Source organism: Gopherus evgoodei, unplaced genomic scaffold, assembly GCF_007399415.2.
Source record: "Gopherus evgoodei ecotype Sinaloan lineage unplaced genomic scaffold, rGopEvg1_v1.p scaffold_74_arrow_ctg1, whole genome shotgun sequence".
Lineage (NCBI taxonomy): Eukaryota > Metazoa > Chordata > Testudines > Testudinidae > Gopherus > Gopherus evgoodei.
In genome coordinates, this window is record NW_022060095.1 from 267704 (window position 1) to 288471 (window position 20768).

General features: G+C 47.0%; 1 pseudogene; it reads left to right on the forward strand.

Moving 5' to 3' along the window:
• The window catches only part of LOC115643861, a 100768-nt pseudogene that overhangs the window by 582 nt on the left and 79418 nt on the right, over window positions 1–20768 (forward strand).

The window sequence follows — 20768 nt, forward strand, 5'->3', positions numbered from 1 at the left end:
GATCTAACCTACTGAGGCTCTGTCTACACTACAAAGTTCAGAGCACTGCTGTGAGTGCCAGTGCTCCTGGTAATCCCCCTCAAGGAGGGGATTAGCTCCGAGCACTGGGAGCTGAGCCTGTCCACGCTAGCGCTTTAAAGCGCTCAAACTTGCTGTGCTCAGGAGGAGGGGGTGTGATTTTTCACAGCCCTGAGCCAGCAAGTTAAAGTGCTTTAACTTGCCAGTGTAGATAATCCCTGAGATTTAATTCAGTGAAACGTTTTACATAGATCCCCTTAGAAACAAAGAATCCCTTATCACTGTATCTCAATGCATAGAGTCTCCGAGGAGTTTCCCAAGTTGTCTTATCTGCTGCTGGGATTCCCGGAATTCCCTGAATTTTTAAATATAATTTTTTCTTTTCATTTGAGAGCTCACTGAATTTCTGGCCTAGTGTCAAAACTTTGTTTTGAGTCAATCCACCAATGGCAATTGCATTTTTGCAACTGTTATTTTGCCTCAGTCTAGCCCTTAGTGTTTTTCTGCATGCCGTTGTGTACAGCTTGATTCTCAAATATTCAATAAAGGCAGGATACTATCTCCTGTAATGTCTTTCTCTCTGGAAAAAATATCTATTGTAATTTTTGCAGAAAATTAGAACTGCCATCATGGGTCAGACCAATAGTCCACCTAATCTAGTATCCTGTCTTGTGACAAGGCCAATGCCAGGTACTTCTAAGGGAATGGTCAGACCAGGCAATGACTCAGTGAACCATCCCATTGTCCACTCCCAGCATCTGGCAGTCAAAGGACAGTTTAGGGACATGCAGAGCATGGGCCTGCATCCCTGATTATCTTGGCTAACAGCCAATGTACTTATCCTGAGGGACTGATCTAATTCTTTGTTCAACCCATTCATAGTTTTGCCTTTCAAAATATAATGAACACACATCTACAACCCCAAGATACCATTACAACCACAAGAATTCTAAAATCATGAGTTATACACCCTCGAGTCAAGAAATTTTAATAAATAAATATCTTTTTTTTTAATGTGCCTCTTTGTTCCTGAGCCTGTAGGGCAGGGCTGCCCAGAGGATTTAGGGGGCCTGGGGTCTGCGGCAGCAGGACCTGGAGTTGAAGGACACCCCCCCGCCCCGTGGGTCTTCGTGGCACTTCAGTGGCAGGTCCCACAGTGGAAGGACTCCCTGCCGCCGAATTGCCGCCGAAGACCCGGAGCGGAAGAAGCTCCAGGGGTCCGGGCCCTGTGAGAGTTTTCCAGGGCCTCCAGAGTGATTGAAAAACCCCACTCCAAGGGCCCCAAAAAACTCTCATGAGGGCCCCTGCGGGGCCTGGGGAAAATTGCCCCGCTTTCCCCCCCCCCCCCCCGTCAGCCCCGCTGTAGGGTGCAGTAAGGCCAGTTCTAATGCCTTGAGCCTAAACACCTGAATGAATCTTAGTCTACCCTCATACTTTCCTGTTACTTCTCTCAAACATTTAATATACCTAAGGCCATATCTACACTCTAAGTGTGGGTTAACTCAAGTTATGTCAGCATAGAGTCACTACAGTTACTTTGCCAAGTATCACCGGGTAGCCGTGTTAGTCTGTATCCAGAAAAACAACAAGCACCTTTAAGGGAGCATCTTAAAGACCAAACAGGTCAGACAGGGGAAGTGGTGGCCAAGGGATCCAACTTCTTATAATGCATTGTTAACTATCCACTAATATATTATGTATCCCATACATAAACGAATACATAATGTTTACTTTTTTTTTCTAAACCCACAAACATGTCTGGCCCACCTCACTGTCTGCCATCGCACACAGAATCATGGAACTTGTGTGACTCTGCACTATTGTCATAAGCGTTTGCACCCAAAGGTGCATACTCCTTTACTATTTGCAGAGCAGCAAACATACAAGTGGAGTGTGACATTATATTCTACATTCTTTATGAAAAAATGCTTATGATCTGGATATGACATAGCTAATATACTTTATGCAAGATGGCTAATGTGGAGTATCATTGCAAAACTTAAGACCTATTGACTGCGTTTGTCCAACCTGTATGCATGTAACATTTATATCTGAGGCTAGAAATATTGACCATATCTCTGTATTTCAAATGTGCTCTGTTGGATGAGGCCAGACAATGTTAGTGGCTTATTGACGGAATGCACAAAGACATAAAGATTACCCCAGGAACTGTGTGCAATAGGAACTTCTGAATGATAGTGTTATACAATGGGGACTACTTGACCACAATCAGATACCTCTGCACAATGGGTGCTGTTTGACCCAGGTCACAGCACAAGAGCCTTCCAGAAATTGGGGGGAAGGAAGAAAAGGTGGACAATGACAACCTACAAGAACAACCGGAAACACCTGAGGTACAAAGACTGAACAGTGCGAAGTGATTGTTCCAGCAATCGGAGTGATGGGAAGACAGACACTTTAGCTCAGCTTAGCATACTGAGAACGAGAAGGATCTGACATTATCAACCACTGAAGAATAATCCAGGTGTGTATAACATATCTTGTGTTCCCATTATGCAGGCATAGACCTTTTTCTCACTGCAAATAACACTAATGAAAACAATACAAGACCGGTTAAGTTTTAACAGTGAAGACAAAGGCTAAAGAAAATGTCCCAAAAATTAAATGAGAGCGCAATGAGGTGACATGTGAGTACCACAGTTCTGAGTGTAATTTTTGTGGTGATACCTCTTTGCTCCTTATGTGTGTGACGCAGTGGCAGAAGTGGAAGTCTGTATAAAGCACAATGGTAGATTTTCTGCCAGTGAGCTTGCTTTCCAAAGGAAATTAAGCATTTCACATACTATTTACAATGCTTTTCACTACTCTCAGTGTTTTGTGTGCATTCAATGTTTTTTTTTTATTAATAGACTGTATGACCTACTATGCAGTGGAAAGAGACTACTAAAGATTGATTTTTAAATGTTCAGTCTTTCATTAAGGTTTTCATGCAATAGCCATGAAATTCCACTCGCAAAATGTTTTTTAAACAGTCCTGAAAATATAGGAATGTGGGGTTGGTTCTCTCTTCTCCAGAAATGTGTGTGGTATCAAGTGTTTGTCTGATGGGTGTTTTGAGGATGGTGACTAAGTGTCACTTAAGATCTCTTGAGTAATAAACATGTACATAAGGCTGTGACACTGGCCCTAAACCATGGTGGAGTTGATTTAAATCAAATTGATTTAAATCATTAGTCAGGAAGACTCGATTTAATCATGGTTTTCTAGATAAAAGTGCATTCTTGTTGGTTGTTGTAGCCTTAATACATATTCTTCACAACTCAGAGTTAGATATAAGTTTCATTTCTAGAAGGTACACACTATACATTTTTAAACAGTGATTTATTTAGGAAACCTTTAAGAGTAGTTTTACAGCTATATCAGAAAATGAATGTGTGATGTTATATACTGTGGGGGAGTGTGCTCCATGTTCCTCATTTTCATATAAGTGTGATCTTACATATAAAGCATGCCATGTAAGGTATCAGGGGAGAGGGTTAGGGTTAGGGTTACACACCAAACCTGTCCAAAGAAAAGTTTATGGCATATGGTTTTTCCTTTCAGCTTAACCTAGAGATATGCAAAAAATTGGGACTACAGCATAGCTTCACCAACCCATACCATCCACAAAGCAACAGACTAGCTGAAAACACAAACAAAACCATCAAAAGGTAATTATAGGGCAGGGAAAATTACAGTATTAATAGAAAGGAGAATGCACTATGAGAGAAGCTACAAATTGCTTCAAACGTTTAGTGTATTGAAACTCACTTGTCTTTTATTTAAAGTAAAAGGAATTATCCCACTGCACTAGGATGGCCTCTTTTTGCCTTTTTGATTGCATACAATTTCTCTCAGTAAAGACAGTCCATTCCCTTTCCCCCATAAATAATCCATCCCCATTTTTTATGGAGAATTGCTCAAGTTGGTTGATGACAGGGCAACTAATGTCTAGTATGGTGATGACTAATGACTAGTGATGAGTTTCTTGGTGACATTGTATTTTCTTTGAGAACAAAACCAAACATAACAACCAAATTGTCACCCTATCGACTACTGTATGGCTTTGAGGCAAGATTCCCAGATCAAATGTCAGACAACTACATGGTAAGTGTCCTTCAGCTTTCAGGTGCATATGTTATTCTGCGATGGTTCTTTTTACAAACACAACTCCTTCTCCATTTGTTTCCAAAGCCAACAGATTCTGAGGAACTTGATGAATAATACTACAAAGAGAACATCATGAAAATTGAAGCTAGATGTGATGCTGAAACTAAACTGGCTATTAATAATATTTCAAAAGCACAAGAAAAGCAACAAAGACAATATGCCAAAACTAAGACTCGTAAACATGGGGAAATAACATTCAAGGTTGGTGACACTGTCATGTTACTGAATACGAGAAGGAAAACAAGAAAGGAGGGACAGCTACAACCTACCTAGGTGGGACCATACAAACTGCTTCTGTAGAGGGCAAAAGAGTTAAATTAGAAAACAAGTTAAGGAAAGGTTTCACAAAGTTGTACAGTATCTTCCAACAAAAAGTATTTAAAAAGCCTCCAAAATTAGGTGAGGAAAACATATCACAGAGAAATATGGAAGAGGAAACTGCTGTGGATGACACTGTGAAAACCTCAGAGGTCGAAGAAATGGGAGGGAATGTATCTAACAAGCCTCACAACAGTCAAGTAGAGGTCACACAGACGGAAAAGGAGGAATGTGTAGTGTCAACAGTTTCAAGCAGTCATCCAGGTGATTTTGATGACATGATTACGGAGGATGATGAAGATGGTGAATGGTTTCTCAAAGGTATTGCTTACCACACAGTTGTTTTTAAAGAATTTGTTGACACACTTCCATTTATATATAGGAATGGAATGTTTGCTTGCAATAATAATTTCTCTCTCTCTTTTGTACACTACACCACACAAGAGAGTTGGGAAGCACACCAACTTCTATCTAACACCTGATGATAGATCCAGAGGGGTGAAAAGATCTGCTGCTGAAATCAGAATTGTAGCTGGCCTATTTACTCTTGAGTTAACAGGGCAGGAGAAAGTTGAGAGGACAAACTGGAGGCACACAAGGTGATGTAACTTGCCAAAGATTACACAGCAAGTCAGTGGAAATCCTGGCTCTCATTTCCCTGTACTTTTCTTCAGAATCCTGAATTATAAAATTTCTGGATTTTCCTGGTAAATTCTCAAAAGGCCTGCTCAGTGTAATCTCTCTGGTATATTCCCCCACTATATTTCCAGCAGCAGCAGCTGTTATCTGGCAGGTTAATCAGCTGAAACTCTCATCTTTCCAAATGTCATCTTGTGTGTATTTTGTGTGGTGCTGAGTGAGAGAAGCCAGATGAAGGTAGGGAGTGTGATTGGGCTGGGCACATGCAGAGTTTAGCAGAAAGCTCTTCTAACAAGAGAGAGATCTGTGTGATACTTGTTCACATCACATTTTGTCAGCTGCAATATTCAGCATTAGTTTCTTTTGCTCCTAATAAAAATAGCAGGGCAGGTTTGATTATTGTGCTAGGCCATGGGTTTTCAAAATATGCATTGCGGCTTGTAAGGGAAAGCCGCTAGCTGGTCACGAGACACTGTTTACCTGAGCATCCACATGTACGGCCCTTCACAGCTCTCAGGAACTGCTAGTGGTAAGAATTCACTATCTCTCTGCTACAGGTTGCAAATTGCTACAGACTGCAATCTCACATCCCTATGGTATGAGAAACTGCTATCTGTAGGAATTCACTTCATCACATACATCGCAGTGTTACAGGTATCACATCCCTACAGGTTGCAGTTTTTTACACATGTATCTGTCAGAAACTGCTATCTGTAGACATATGCTTCATCACATATATAGATAGCAGTGTTACAGGCAGCACATCCCTACAGGTTGCAGTTTCTGACAGACACGTGTAAGAGACTGCAACCTGTGGGGATGTGCTACCTGTAACACTGCAATATATGTGATGAAGCGAATTCCTGTGTGCGTGTGAAAATGCTATCTGTAGGACTGGTCTATCTTGCCCTTAGTAAGGCTTTTGATACTGTCTCCCAAGACCTTGTCATAAACAAACTATGGAAATGCAGCATAGATGGAGCTAAAATAAGATGGGTGCAAAACTAGTTGGAAAACAATTCCAACAGTAGTTATCAGTGATTCACAGGCTGAAAGGGCATAATGAGTGGGGTTCTCCAGGGATCAGTTCTGGATAATTTCTTTTCCAAATCTTAATCAATGATTGAGATAATGGCATACAGAGTACAATTATCAAGTATGTGAATGATAACAAGCTGCACACATACAAAATGGGAAATGACTTCCTAGGAAGGAGTACTGTGGAAAGGGATCTGGACCACAAGCTGATTATGAGTAATCTGGAAAAGGATCTATGCAAAAAAACAGAACATCACCCTGGGATATCTGCTCTATTCTGCACTGATCAGGCATCAGCTTAAGTATTGTGTCCAGTTCTGGGCGCCATATTTCAGAAAGATGTGGACAAACTGGAGAGAGTCCAGAGAAGAAAAAAAAATTAAGGTCTAGAAAACACGAACTATAAGGGAAGTAGAAAACATGAACTGTAAGAGAAGAAGCATCTTTTTCCAAAAGCTGTTTCTTACAATCTATACGTATAAATAACTGCTACAGTTAGCACATTTCTACATGTAGCAATTTCACATAGATTACAGTGCAAGAAACTGCTACCTGTAGGCATTTGCTACATGAGGTAGCAGTTTACTACAATAGCAATTTCTTACAATCCATTACATATCAGTAACTGCTACCAGTAGCACATTCCTACAAGGAGCAGTTTAATGCACTACACCTGGTGGGAAAGTGACTCTGCCCCAGGGAACCTGGGAGAAGCCTTGGAGCTGCCTCATGCCCAGTGGAGCTGCAGCAGGATCTGCCTCGGCCTCGCTGGGATGGGGGGGCAGAGCCTGGGGCCCGGCGGGAGGTCCCTGTGCAGGGAGGGGTGTTTCGGGCAGAGAGGGGAGAAGGTGGAGTTGTGAGGGGGGAAGGTCAGTGGGATGCAGGGGGAGGGGTTGAACTGTTTCTGTGCAGCCAGAAAATTCCCAGGGGGGGAGTTAATTGGATCCTGTCTCTGTTTGTGCCACATGCCTCTCGCCCCCTGATACAACTTCTCTCTAGTTCTGCCCCTTTTCTCGCTCAGTGTCTCACATGAGGCTATGAAATCAGGGGAGATTTCTCCCCATCCCAGGCCAGATTAACTTTTTGTGGCCCCGGCGCCAAACATTTTTTGTGCCTCCGTTGGGGAAATAGGGCATGTGATGGGGGGTCTGCAGAGCGAGGGGCTGGTTGGGGGCAATGAGGCACAGTGCAATGAGTGACCCCACTCAGCCCAGCACAAGGGTGCTGTTTATAAACCCAAAACTGCTAGAGGCACCCTGCCCTCTCCTAGCCCTGTGCTGCCAGCCTGCCTCTTCCACACTGCCCCAATGCCCTGCCCTTATACCAGCACCCCCTCAACCAGAGACTTCCCCCACAGATCTCTATGCCCAGCACCCCCTGCCTGGAGACCCCTCCCGCTGACCTCTCAACACAACTGCCCAGCACCCTGCACGCCATACCCCCTGCCCAGCACCCCCACTCACAGATCCCCTACTGTCCAGAACCCCCTTCACAGTCCCACCATCACAGCTGTACAGTGAATATTCCTGAGAGAATCCAGCATCAAATTCTGTGCATAATATTTTAAAATTCTGTGGTTTTTTGTTTTTGTTTTACAATAAATAAATATGGAAGCTCCACCATGGCAGTGGGGAGCACAGGCCACTGGCTGCAGGGAGGTGGGAGAATACCTGCAGCCTCCCCCGGCCCCCTGGGACAGGGACCTGGTGGTAAGGCTGAACCTGACCCTGACACAGAACAAGGGCCATTCCTGCCACAGAAACACCCTGCGGCCCTGCCCCTTTTGCACCAGGCACACCAGATGTGAGCAGGGAGGCTCAGCCCAGCAGCAGGATCCAAGTGCAGAGGGACTTCGTGTGGGGGTATCCAGATGGGGGTAAGAGGGTTCTGTGGGTGGGGGGGGGGGTAAGAAGGTTCTGTGGGGGGCAGTCTGTGTGCAGGCAGCTCAGTGGGGGATCTTGATGCACAGGGAGGTGCCAGATGCAGGGGCAATGGGAGTCTTCAGGGGGGACCAAGTGAGAGTGGTTGGAGCTCAGTGGGTGGGGGGGGGAGTTTGGGTGCAGGGGTTCATTTGGGTGGGGGTCTAAGTGTAGGTGGTTGTGGCTCAGTGGGGGGGGTGTCTGGGGGGTTCATTGGGGTGGTACAGATGCAGGGGAGGTGGGGCTTGTCAGGGTGAGAGTTTGCTGGGCTTGTTTAACAGGGGAGCCCCAGCTGCTGCCAAGGGGATCCACATGCTGAGGCTGGGCCTCTGCTTCCCCTGTCCCAGGGATCTGCAACCTTCGGCCTGCTAGAGTAAGCCCCTTGGTGGGACAGTTTGTTCACTTACCATGTCTGCAGGTTGGCTAATCGTGGCTCCCACTGGCCGGGTTTGCTGCTCCAGGCCAATGGGGGCTGCGAGGAGCCACAGCCAGCACATCCCTTGGCCTCTGCCCTTCCCCAAGGCCCCACTCTCGCCCCTTCTCTGCTTCCTCTCCCAAGCAGTGAGCATGCTGTGGCTCCGCTCTTCCCCCTCCCTCCTGCTGGCAAACAGCTGGTCAGTGGCAGGGAGGGGGAAGACAGAAACGCAGCAAGCTGTGAGAAGAGGCAGGGGATGGGGAGCTTGGCTGCCCTACTGCAGCAGGTATCAGAGGGGTAGCCGTGTTAGTCTGGATCTGTAAAAGCAGCAAAGAATCCCGTGTCACCTTATAGACTAACAGACGTTTTGGAGCATGAGCTTTCGTGGGTGAATACCCACTTCCTCAGATGCATGAGACATGCATCTGACGAAGTGGGTATTCACCCACGAAAGCTCATGCTCCAAAATGTCTGTTAGTCTATAAGGTGACACGGGATTCTTTGCTGGTTCTACTGCAGTGGGAGCTTCAGTGCCAGCAGCACCAAGCTTCTGTCCCCCACAGGAGAAAACAGGGAGTGGGGAAGAGTGGGCCTGGCCGGGGTGCCCCCTGGAGTGTGGGCCTGGTGCCAGTGGCACCATGATAAATCTGCTACTGCTCCTTTCCCGTCAAGTGATCACTCGTCTTGTCTCTCCTGATTTCCCCCTGTTCTCTCCGTAATTCTCAAATGTCAATTTAAAATCTCTCCGATGTGAGGGATTTTCCCACCCATTCTATCTACAGCGATTTGTCCTTGTTAAGATGGGAAATTGTTGCCCTGAGTCATTCCCCAAAACATGGCTGCCCTAGAATGGGGATGGGATGAGATGCCCGTTCTCTGCCAGGGTGGGGAAGGGAGGCGCACTTGTCCCCCGTGGGGACTGCTCAGATCCTGGTTTCCCAATCCCACTTGCTGCCCCAAAATGTCAGCACAGTTGCCCCCAGTTACCAGTCGCCTGCCCATCCCCCACTGCTGTCCCCTTCCAGCTCCCCATCCCTTGTCCTCTTTAATCAGCTCCTCAAAGGGTTCTCTGCTACCCACGTGAATGGTGGCAGCGGGGGGGGGGGGGGCCCATCAATTTGTGTTTATGTATTGGACAGTCATATAAAATCCAGTCAAACAGTCCCCCTTTTCCACTAGTTAATACCAATAGAAAATCCCCTCTGATCTCGGTATATTTCTCTCATGTTATCAGTTGCGTAGTTAGTGACATGTATTCTCTGCAAATCTCAAAGATTGTTATGAAATATCCTCCCACTTTTTCTCTAGTTGTCTATTTCTAACTGAATATGCCCTGAGATTTTTCCTGGTCTGTCTAATTATAAAATACTAAGAAAATCTCAGATTTACACCTTTTCTCAGCTTCTTGAACATGGATAGAAAATGTTTGCAAATGTTTCCCATTTCCTCTGTATTCATTTATCTAATATTTATGTGAAACACACTCAGATTTTATCGATCAATAACTGATATAAAATCCCTCTGATTTTCCACTTTTCTCTCTCTAATTTGCAAAAATGGATCCAAAATCCCTCAGATTTCCACCCTTTCTCTTTCATTTCTGAACATTGATCTCATATCTCAGGTTTTCCCTCTTTCTATGTCATTTTAAAATGTCAATTAAAAAGCCTCTCGGGTTTGGGGCTGTTCCCCATGTTTCTAAATCCCAGCAACTTCTCCTTACTTTGAGGGAACCTGTTGCCCTGAGTTGTTCTCCATCCTGGTTGTTGCAGGGGGTTAAATTGTCCAGTGATCATCTTTCCCCTCTCCTTGGAGAATCATTTGTTTCCCCCTTCAGGGCCAGCTTTAGGAAGTGCGAGGCCCAGTTCGAACATTTTCAGTGGGGCCCTGGCAGGGATGACTAAAAAAAAAAAAAAAAAGTGTAAAAAAAAAAAAGCCTTTTATTTCTTCCATGTATTATTTACTTTCCCTAACTATATAAATAATACAATTATATATTATGTACATTGCATCATATATGCTGTTGATTACTTATTAATGACCGCCATTTCACATGTGTGGGTTCCTGCCACTCCCTGCGAGTGTGCACATGTGTGGGTCCCAGCTGCTCCCTGCCCCCCTCATTAAAGCTGGTGTGCAGGGTTACTGCCCTGGGAATTGCAGGGCAGCAGTGGACATGAGGCTGGTTGGAGGCAGGGCAGGGGCTGACTGGAGGTAGGGTCTAGCTGCAGGCAGGGCAAGGGGTGCAGGGCTGGCTGGAGACAGGGGGGTGTGAGGTGGGCTTGCTTCAGGCAGGGCCGCAGGGGGATGCAGCAGGGGTTGAGAGGGCTGGAGACAGAGGAGTGTGACACTGGCTGGCTTCAGGCAGGGGGCTGCAGCTGGGGTTGGCTGGAGACAGGGCAGGGAGTGTGGGGCTGGGTGTGGGCAGGGCGGGCAGGGTGTGCAGGGCTGGTGCAGGCAGGGCTGTGTGTGGGGCTGGCTGGCTTTGAGCATGGCCACAGAGGTGTGTGGCAGGGGTTGGCTGGAGACAGGGAAGGGGGTTTGACAGGAGCTGGCTGTGGCCACGAGGTGCAGAACTGGCTGCAGGCAGGGAGGGCAGGGCTGGTGTGGGCAGGGCAGGGGGTGCAGCAGAGTCAGCTGGAGCCCCCACCCTTTAAATAGCCCCCAAGGCTCCCATTATCCCAGGGCTCTGGGGGTTATTTAAAGGGCGTGGGGCTCCCCTGCTTCTACACCCCCCCCAGACCTTTTAAATAGCCGTGGGAGCCCTGGAGAATACATGGAGGTGGGAGGCCTTCGGTGGCTATTTAAAGGACAGGGTGGCAGAGGCGGCTGGAGCCCCGGCCCTTTAAATAGCCCCTGGAGCCCCCACTATCCCAGGGCTTTGGGGGCTATTTAAAGGGCCCAGAGCTCCAGCTGGGAGAGCAGGGCTGCAGGCTAGGTCTTGCGCTCCAGCCGGGGCCTCGGGCGGCTTGCCCAGCTCTGGCCAGGTCTCCAGCCGGGGTTGCGGGGCTTGCCCCGCTCCGGCAGGGGCTCCGGCCAGGACCACGGGGTGGCTTGTCCCGCTCCGGTCGGGGCTCCAGCAGGGACCGCAGGGCGGCTTGCCTCACTCCGGCCCAGGTTCCAGCTGGGAGAGCCGGGCTGTGGGGCAGCCGCGCTCCCGCCGGAGCTTTGGTCAGGGGAGCAGGGCCATGGAAGACCCCAGAGCAGACCGCAGCCGGGGTAAGTAAAAAAAAATTTTAAAGGCGCTTAAGGCGCAGGGCCCTTTTAGGCGCGGGGCCCGATTCCGGGGAATTGGCTGAATCGGCCTAAAGCTGGCCCTGTCCCCCTTTATGTCTGTTAAAATGTTTGCCGATGAAAGAGAGCAGCCATATTTAATACCCATCAAATCCAGAGGTCTCCCCCTGTATGGGGGATCAGTGGTTCCCAGCTGGTAACAGAAGAGTTGGCTGGACCTTTTTCTTTTCTCCAGCTGGCACAGGATGAGGAGGTCTCTCTGAGTGCACTGTGGGTCCAGAAGTATCCCAAACCCCATGACACAAACTGTCACGGGGAGTGTCTGTGTGGTGAGATTGCAGCTGGAGCTGAAGGGGCATTGTGGTAAGGGGAGGCCTCTGGACAGAGGGTACCCAAGTTAGGTTAGTGGGTTCTGGGGGTTTGAGGTTTTGGGGGGTGGTTTTGATGTGCCCAGTGCTGAGGTTTGGGGCCCTGAAGGTGGGTATTGCTGGGGGCCTGTTGGCTGCAGAACAGTGGGGGTGAATGTCTCTTGGGAAGGTGGGACAGGGGGTTAGAGGGAGCCTGGTGCTGTGCCAGGGGCTCTGTCTGAGCTTCCCCCGCTGGCTCCTGGGATCGCTGCCATGCCCAGTGCACAGTGCTTGGCAGGGGGGTGGGGGAAATCCCCGATGTTAGGTCAGGGGATGTGAGGCAAGCAGTGTGAGGGGTGCTGCTGTAAAGAATCAGTGGGACCCTCTGGGGGGAGGAAAGGGTGCCAGGCAAAAAGCATGGCAGATCCTGGTGGAGGACAGGTGGGGGGTCCTAGGCAGGCAATGGGGGAATCCTAGACAGGCAGGCTGTGAGGGACTGACTTCCCAATGCGGCGGTCCCATTGAGGTGGTGCCTTGCTACTGGGGACTCTTAGTGGGGGAAACCCTTTGGGATTACCAACCTGAAAGTGACAGTCTGGTGGGGGTTCCCTGGCCGGTGGGACTCAGAGAGATATCTGGGGTCCCTGGCCAAGGACTCTGGGGGCTGGGCACTGGGAATATCTGTTGGCACCCTGGCTGTGGGGTCTGGGCTGTGGGTACTAGGGGTGTCTGGGGGCCCCCCCTGGATGGAGGCTCTGGAGGCTGCTATTAACCATGTTCCTTCTTTCTAGTTGTGTAAGAATCCTGGCTCCAAGCACTGCCCGGCATTCCCCAGCCAAATGCCCAGTCACTGTGATAACTTTCTATCCACTTATCGAACACTGTGAGGTGAAATCACAGATTTTGCTTTTCTCCTCTCCTGAAAACTGCAGGAACGTCTGGTTCCACTGGGAAAATTCATTCCCCCAGTCCTTGTCCTAGATCTGGGGGGTGACGGAGGTGAGAAGGGGGTCAGCACTGCCACACAATGGTCTCTTCCACAGCATTCTGGATTCATTATTTCTGAAATCTGGTTTCATCGAGACCATTGTTAATCCAGAGTCACTGCATAGAGAGACAAGGAGTGACTCCAGATGGACAGTGGGCAAATGAGATCAGCAATTCTCCCTGTGAGAAGGGGCTCTCATTAGCTGCTCTCCCCAGAGAGCTAAAGGAGGAAAGGAAGCTGCTCAAACGCTCTGTCCCTCTCTGCTCAGGATATTGGGGTTCAGCTTCCTGGGTCAGACACTGCAGCCTCCATTGTGATTTGGGAGATGAGGCTTAGCAGCTGCTGTTCCCCCAGGGGGGTTCTGTGCTGGGAAGGGACCTTAATTAAAGCTGCTTTTCTGCCTGGCCCAGGTGATGACTTTCTCTAGCTGGTACTAGCTCCATAGGGCAGCCCTGGGTCCTGTTAATACTAAATTCTGAGCCAGAGTCTCCAGGTAACTGAAAGACCTTAGGGAAAGTGCTGGTGACTGATGTGAAAGTGACTCTGCACAAACAGCCCCTCCTCATTTCTCCTCCCATTAGCAATTGCCAAGGAGAAAATCCATCCATGGGAGAGCAAAGCCCCCCAGGAATGGGACTTTCCCAGCCAGAGGGGCAGAGAGACAGGACAGGGGAAGGGGAGACTGAAAGGGGCAGTGGGAAAAATGAGTGGGGGGAGAGATTTCCAGTTCTCTAGTCTACCCAGACACATGTATTGCTGCATCCCTGGGCATAATCACTTTCCAGTGAACAAAACAAGGATCAGATAGAGGAAAAGCCAGTTCCTGAGTCCATATTCCCCCTGCTGGGGTGTGGCTGCCATGGGGTCAGTATCCAAGGGAATCTTCCACAGTGACTCCTTTGGTTCTGCTCTTTTCTAGCCTTGTGTTCAGAGACTTTGTTATGGGGTGAAGGGAGGGAGAAGGGAGGTTAAAAATGTTTGTGGGCTTAGCCTGGCAGGAGGGGGCCAGGTCTGCATTGTAAGAAAGAGATCAGGAATTTTCTCACCATGGCAGAATCTAGGATGTCTGTTTGCAGGGAAAGGGCCTGGGGGAGTTCTGATGTGAAATAAACTAAAACCGGTTCTGAAACCCCCACAACTGCCCTTCTCCCTCTGACAGGCTGCAGAATGACATCCATGTTTTGCTCCAGCTCATCCAGTCCTCCCATGGAACAGGGGACAGAAATGGCTGCAGTGGAGCCAACTCAGGTAGAGATTATTAGGGAGTTTTTGGAGGGTTCCTGCTGGAGGAGAGGGACAGCAAATACAGCGGAGATGAGAAGGTTTGCACAGTCTGGTTTGGAGATTGTAGCGGGGCAGGAAATTCACAGGGTAGAGAAAGGGAGGAGCACAGGGGTGTGCTAAACCTGCTGGGAGTTATTTATAAGTGGCCTAGATTCTAGGACCAGACCCAGGAGGTTTGGTAGTAGAAATGCTCTAGTTTGTGGAGAGAAAATAACCCAGCTACATGGGGCTGGGAAAACTGACCAGACCTATAGTGCTGGAGCCCAACCCGACTAACCAGCGACTGCTGTGAGATATGAAGAGGGCACCCATTAGTCAGGTTTAGGGAAGATTCCCCTCCCTTCATATCCAGCACCTCATAAGGAGGAGGGTGTTGGGCTTTCTACAGGGAGCTCTCCCTGGACCCTACTAGGGGCTCTATCTCCTATATCATTCAGTGGCTAGTAGGTGTGTGATGGATCTGCTGGGAGAGATAAGGGGCTCTCTCTTCGTCCTTTCACCCTGGTGTGTCCTGGATACTCTGAGCAGGGTGAGGGTGGGACTCTGTTGAGTGGGATCCACCCAGAGCTTCCATTTGATTGGCTCCTCTCCCCCATGAATAGTGGGGTTGTGAATGGGGCATCGGGTACCAAGTGTTGGACTCTTCCTCTTTCAGGGGCTGGTGACCTTCGAGGAGGTGTCTGTGTATTTCATCAAGGAAGAGTGGGCTCTGCTAGACCCCACTCAGAAAGCCCTCTACAGGGATGTCATGCAGGAGAACTATGAGAATGTGACCTCACTGGGTAAGGGTTCCGGTCCACTCAGTTCTTGGAAGGTGAAATGAATAGAGATGGTTCATGCCATCCCCCAATGCTATCCTTACTCTGCCCTGTTTCAGCATCACCCCAATATGCCAGTAACACACACACTACCAGAGACCCTCTCCTGCTGCAGAACATTTTGGGAACAGAGCACAGGAGCCATATTGCACAGTGTCAAATAGCTCCAGTTTGCTCAAGTGAAACTGGGGCTTAGGTCTGTCATAACTGTTCCATACCCCTAATCATTTTTGTTGCCCTTTTCTAAACCTTTTCCAATTCCAATATATCTTTTTTTGAGATGGGGTGACAACATCTGCACTCAGTATCCTAGATGTGGGTGAACCATCTGATTTATTTGCTGTTCTTGCAAATATGATATATTCTGTCGTATCTATCCCTTTCTTAATGATTCCCAATATTCTGTTCGCTTTTTTCACTGCCGCTGCACATTGAGTAGATGTTTTCAGAGAACTATCCACAGTGACTCCAAGATCTGTCTCTTGAGTGGAAATTTAGACCCCATCATTTTGTATATATAGTTGGGATTATGTTTTCCAATGAGCTGCACTATATGCTATCCTGACATCTAGCACTGCTGAGATCCTGCATTCAGTAATATCCCTGCCCTTCCTGTTCCCTTTCTCCACTGAACCCCACCAGCCCATGATTATGGTTCCCAGCTTCCCCAGGACTCTCTCACTGTCTCTGGACCTGTCTGTCAGCAAAAAGCAGTGCCAGGAAGACTTGCCATCTATCTGGAGTCTTTGACTTCTGGGACATGGATTTACCTTCTCTGTGTTGTAAGAGGTTCTGTCATAATGAGTGTCTGTGACGTTACCCAGAGTACAATCTGGACTGTTAAATAGCTGTGTCCCCTCAGTTCTCCAACCTGGGGTGCCTTTTCCACTGTTTTACCATGAGAACAGTCCCTCTTGGCCAATTAACACAGTCTCCAGATATTTGCTGGCAGTAGGTGCAGATCGACTACATGCCATTGAAGTCAGCCCCATCATACCAATCCCTCCAGAAAGGTATCAAGCTCGGTCTTGAAGCCAGTTTGGTTTTTTGCTCCCATTGCTTCCCTTGGGAGGCTGTTCCAAAACGTCACTCTGTCACTTTGATGGTTAGAAACCTTCACCTAATTTCAAGCCAAAAATTATCGATGGCCAATAGCCATTTGTTCTAGTGCCAACATAGGAGCTTAACCTGAATAAAACTGCTCTCCTTCCCTGATATTTACCCTTCTGATGTAGGTATAGAGAGCAATCATATCTCCCCTCAGCCTTCTTTTGGTTAGGCTAAACAAGCCAAGCTCCTTGAGTCTCCTCTCCTAAAGCAGATTTTCCATTCGTTGGATCATCGTAGTAGCCCTTCTCTGCACCTGTTCCACTTCGAATTCATCCTTCTTAAACATGGGAGACTGGAATGGCCCACAGTATTCCAGATGAGGTCTCATCAGTGCTTTGTATTACAGTACTAATCCTTCCCTGTGTCTACTGGAAATACATCTCCTGATGCATCCTAAGACTGCATTAACCTATTTCACAGCCGCAGCTTTTCGGCAGCTCATAATTATCCTGTGATCAACCAATATACCTAGGTCTTTCTCCTCCTCTGTCACTTCCAACTGATAAGTCCCCAGCTTGTTGCAAACATTCTTGTCATTAGTTCCTAAGTGCATAATTCTGGACTATTAATTTTCATCCCATTTCTATTACTCCACTTTCAAGGTCATGCAGATCTTCTTGTATGATATTTCTGTCCTCCTCCATATTGGCAATCCCTCCCAGCTTTGAGTCACGCTCCCACTTTTTGTGTCAAAGTCACTTAAAAAAAAGGTAGAATAAGATTGGTCCCAAGACTGACCTCTAAGGAACTCCACTACTAACCTCCCTCCAGCATGACAACTCACCATTTAGTACCACTCCTTGTTGTCTCCCCTGTACCTAATTCTTTTTTGACCTTTCAGGTCTCATATTAATCCCCATCGTCTCCAATTTAGCGCGAATTTTGCCGCGTGGAACTGTATCAAATGCCTTACTGACATCCAGATAGATTAGAGCTACTGCATTTTCTTTGTCCAAAAATTAGTGACCTTCTCACAGAAATAGATCATGTTTCTCTGGCACGATCTACACAGCTTAGCTCCAATGTGTTTATAAGTGAATGAAAAGTTTCTAAATTAAATACATGGCAGGATGGTAAACAGGGAGAAAATACACAGAAGTGCTTCTACCCAGTCCTGTTTTCTTGTCCCAACCCCCGATGAGTTCTGGCATCTCAGTCAACTCAACTCCCAGTTCCACATCAGCTGTGCCCTCTCCCAGCATAACCCACTTCTACTGCAGTTCTTCATCCCCCTCGTCCAGGCAGGGGATTGGAGCTGCAGCCCCTAAGGCACCTGCGTTAATCACTGTCTCTCACACTGGAGCTATTTAGATTTCAAGGAACGATAGCTTCCATGTTACCTCATCCTCCCCCTCCCCATGTGTCTCTGCTTCTGATCATAATGCCACTGGCCTCAGCAGAGCTCCCAGACAGGAGCTGCATCACAATGGGGTTACGGTACTGAGAGTGAAATACATCACAGGGAGGGTGTAATTATCCTGAAATGAAACATTACAGTCCAGGAAGTGAAAGAATTCAAGTACTTCATTACTTAAAATTACACTTGAAAGGATTGGATTGTTATTAATTGCTGTAAATGTTGATTTCACTGTATGCATACAGAGATGAAAAATATTTATATAGGTACTATACAGAAATACTTCTGGAGAAAGCTGAGTTTGATTTAAGGATATTCATACTGTATATTTTGCATGTGACTGACAATTTGTTTGAACAGTTATATGATTTGGCTTTTGGAATCTCAACATTTACTGTAATTAAATAATTGATGTCTGACGACCCCCATAACTTCCCACAGCTCTGAACATTGAAATTGTAAACATTGAAAAAGAGCTTAAAAATAAATCTCGATATCATCTATTAAAATTAAAAGAAAGAAATAGACAAAATGAATTTTGCCAAACCCACTTAACAGCAATCACAATATGCTAGGGGATGGAAATTCACAGCTAAGGCACCAACCTAAATTCTGCCTTGTAGTGACACCAGGCAATCGCCGTAGGGCAACGAATAAGGCATTTTAGTGTATAAAGTCCCAGATTAGATTGTACCAACTTGTAAAGACACATGAGATCTTTCTCTCAAGGTATCAACTTCACTGGGGTGTTTCTTTTATTGGTTATTCCCAGAAGTAAATAGATGAATAAGATTCTATCAGTTATGAAGTGGCCATTTTAGATTTCTGGGGAGTGTCTGTTATTTTGCACTGGGGAAGAGACAGAACCTTGGTTTCATTTTAACTTATCCATGCTCAGCAGCTCCTGGAATTTTGTTCAAAGTATTGACATGTTTCCCTGGCCTGTTCATAAAAGTGCTGCTATAGAAAACGGGGAAGGGCAGGAACTCACTGGAGAATCAATAGCTGAGTCCCTTAGATATTTATAGCTCATTGGAAGAAAGATGGGGATTGGTGGGTGTCTGGAGATTTCACAATAAACACATAAATGTCATCGTTCTTAATGAATTTTCATCTTCTAATTCCCATAACCCACTAATTGTCCCTGGCTGCCCCTGGCAGTCTGGGGAGGGAGTGCAAGTAAACTCCTGTGGCCAGTGTGGAACCTAGAGCACGAGGATCTTTCAGTAGCTGGCTCAAAGTCACCCAGAGTGAAATTCATTAAGCTGGATAAATCCCTAGTTACTGGGCTCTGCAGAAGGGTAGGGAGGTGAATTCCACCCCCCATTCTTAGGCATCGACACCCCACCGCCCACCCTCACCCCGATCTCAGACACTATCCCAACCTTCCCCTGCAGTGATGGACCCACTTGATGCTGCCAAAGCCATTTGCCATGGGACCTATGGGGGCAGAGGCCCAGCTCCAGAACTGCTACCCCTGCCCACAGCCCCCATGCTGTGCTGGAGTTGCCCTGGCTTTCCAGTCTGTAGATGGGTCTAGCTGTACCCAGCTCATGCACCCACCACACACAAACTTTGTCACAACACACATCTCAGGCTGGGGAAGAACCATCTGGGGCTGGCTGCAGTCTCCTCTTGCTGCTGTGAGAGGAATGTGGTGGTCCCTCATATAGGATACAAACAGGGCAGAAGGGAAATGTAGTTTCTTCCAGGGGTTTGAAATGTTTGGTTTAGAGTCCTGAGCTCTGTCTTCCTCTTTGTCTCCTTCTGCCACTTTCAGATCTCTTGGCAAGACGAGGTGAGTGAGGTAATTTTTTTTAGAACCAATTAAAAATACCTATTTGCTATCCTGGGACCCACATGGCTACAACAACTCTTTTTCCTTTGTACCCCTCCCCATCTCACCTCACCCTCAGCTGATCTTCTCCCATGTGATAGGAAAATAAGGTTTCAGTCCTGTAACTGGATTGGGTCTTCCCAGCACTAATGGGAGTGAAAGTCAGTGTGTATTAATGACAGCAGCAGCTCTGGGACTTGACACACAGGGAGAAGAGATGGGAGTGAGCAGATTATGTTTGTGCAGGGTGTGAGTTACTCATGTGGGAATTCTGCACCACTGCATATGCACAGAATTCATGTCCCATGCAGAATTTCTCTTTTTGGCTTGAAGACGGAATTCTGCCTGAGAAGTGCTACAGTTTTGCCTTTCACCCACCAGAGGCCCCTGTGGCACCGGAACAGTCAGCATTCAGCTGGGTTCATCTTAGTGGTAATTTGTTGCCCCAAGCTATACCCCAAATGGGAAGAGAATTAGTGGGTGCAATTTGGGAGAGTCATGAGACATGGCTGGGGCTGGGGACAGGGTGGTCTTTCTCTACTCGCAAGAGGGAATTGTCAAAGTTTGACTCAGGACTCATAGTTTGTCAGACCACTCTATTTTATTAGCACAGTGCTCTGCTGATAACACCCAGATAATGTGAGCACCATGCACCATCCATGAAATATCTTATTTATACAGATAAAAGGGCGAGAACTTAACAAAATAACAAAGGAAGCAGAATCTGATAAATTTACCTGGGCTAGACATGCATATTTTATTTCCTTATTAACTATTACCCACTTTCTGTTAATGTTTCGCCATTAGCACCATTGTTTATGCCTACTGTTTCTTTTCCTGGCACCTGTATTTCAACATTTCTTATTTCTGCTTAAAGGTACATACAACATTTCTTTAATCCATTCTTATTTTTACAATATAATTCATTCTACTTTCACAATCCCTCCTTTGGTCAAGCTTACTCCATGACCAGCATTTTACTGGGTTCCACATATATCTCTTTGTTCATCAGCAATGTCCCTGGGAAAAATAAACCTTCTGCATCTCGGCACAAACCCAGTTTTGAGAAAACTTCTTGACAAGGTATCACTGGTTCTCAGCATCAGCTAGTGCTAAAAGGCACTAAAGCTATTTAAAAGAGTTGGACAAATATTTTCCGTCAAAACTTTTTCTGGATCGAAAACTAGGGGTTTTTAAAAAGCAGAAAAAAATCACGGACAATGTCTGCTTTCCTTCAAAATGTGTTATGGTTTTTTTAATTGAAAAGCTGAAATTA